Source organism: Seriola lalandi, unplaced genomic scaffold (assembly GCF_002814215.2).
Source record: "Seriola lalandi dorsalis isolate HSWRI2012SDOR001 ecotype SW California unplaced genomic scaffold, Sedor1 jcf7180002054792, whole genome shotgun sequence".
NCBI lineage: Eukaryota > Metazoa > Chordata > Actinopteri > Carangiformes > Carangidae > Seriola > Seriola lalandi.
The window spans coordinates 79,631-81,214 of record NW_019525345.1 but is presented as its reverse complement, the minus strand read 5'-3'; the positions used below and the strand labels follow the sequence as shown (position 1 = coordinate 81,214).

The window sequence follows — 1,584 nt, the reverse complement described above, 5'->3', positions numbered from 1 at the left end:
CTCCTCCTCCTCCTCCTCCTCCTCCTCCTCCATCTTTATTCTACAGCTGCTACAATCAGTCGATCAGATTAACTTTTTTTATTTTCTGGTCATTACATCATTTCATTGGTCAGTGACAGTCGAGGCGGACAGGAAGTGTGGGGACGGGGAGGAGGGGGACGCCGTACAGGAAGCTCAAGCTCAGATTTGTCTTTCAGAGAAGCAGGAAATGCGTCTTCAACATTTACACTCTCGACATAACTTCCTGATGTTTCATCTAATTGTTTACGAATATTTATTTCTTATGAATTATTTTTAAAGCAGAATAAGTGTCGTGTCATCTGTTTGGATTGTGGACTGATGAACTTCACCAGCGTTGTTGAGATGAAGCTGAGTGTGTTTAGTCTGTGCTGTTGGGTTTTTATCATGTTTATTTCTCGTTTATTTTTTTTTTATTTATAAAACGCTGAGATCTTCAGTTCAGCAACATCAAATCATCACGTGAGATCTAAGCAAAGGGAATTCATCATGTGCTGTTGCTAAATGTCAGAAATGTTTTAATCAGGGTGGTTATTGTCATTATTGATTGATCTATCAGTTATAAATACTTGATTCTTCTTCTTCAAATTGTTTTGTGCGTCTGAAAGTCTGAGACCGAAACAAACTCACTTCATGATGTGAAGAAGAAAATGTTGGTAACTAACGTGTCTCTTCCATCTCTCCATCCCTCCATCCTCCTGTTGCTCGGTTAAATTACCTCTCTCTCTCTCTCTCTCCATCCCTCCATCCTCTCCTCCCTACAGTTCAGATCCTCTTACAGGCTGATTAGTGAGGATTTACAGCTAAATATTCCTGCTGCCTCTATAACGAGCTCAGCGCCGCCTGCTGCACTCTCTTTCTTTCTTTCCTTCTTTCCTTCCTCCTTTCTTTTTCTTCTTTACTTAAAAGGAAGGAAACCTTTAATGTTTTCTTGTTTCCTTCCTTCTTCCCTTCCTCGTGGTCACTCTCTCCTTACTACCGAACTTTCTTTCTTTCCTTCGTTTTTGTCTTTCCATCCCCTCTCTTCCTTTTTCTTCCTAATTCATGTCTTTTTTTTTTATCTCTTATTTGTTTTCCATCTTTCATTTCTTTCTTTCTTTCTTTCTTTTCCTTCATTAATAAAAAACAACATGATAAACCAACTTTGAACTCTGTTTGTGGTGTTGAGGAGGAGGGGGGGGTCGTTAGGAGTTTTGTTGCCATGGCGACAGACAGATTGTTTTTTTTCCCCCCCTTTTAGGAGGGGTGGGAGGGTGTCGTCAAGGCAACGGGGCCCGGCCGAGCGCGTCCTAAAACCTCCTCCTCTTCTCTGTGACTTATTAGGTTGTCCTCTCCCTCCCTCTCTCTCTCTCTCTCTCTGTCGCTGCCTCTCTCGCCCATTGGTGACTTGTTAGCCTCCTCCTCTGTCTCGTCATCATCCATCATCCATCCATCCTCTTTAAGCCGAGCCTCATCTCTTTGATGAATCTATAAACCTGGTTCATTCACTTTCTTTAAAAACTTTTTAATTTTATTAACGACTAAAAGAGTGTGTGTGTGTGTGTGTGTGTGTGTGTGTGTGTGTGT

The 1,584-nt window shown here is 41.5% G+C and overlaps 1 protein-coding gene across 1 annotated transcript in view; it reads right to left on the bottom strand.

Annotated features, from left to right (window-relative positions):
• The window catches only part of rreb1a (ras responsive element binding protein 1a), a 25,921-nt gene that overhangs the window by 12,974 nt on the left and 11,363 nt on the right, over nucleotides 1-1,584 (bottom strand). The window lies entirely within an intron of this gene.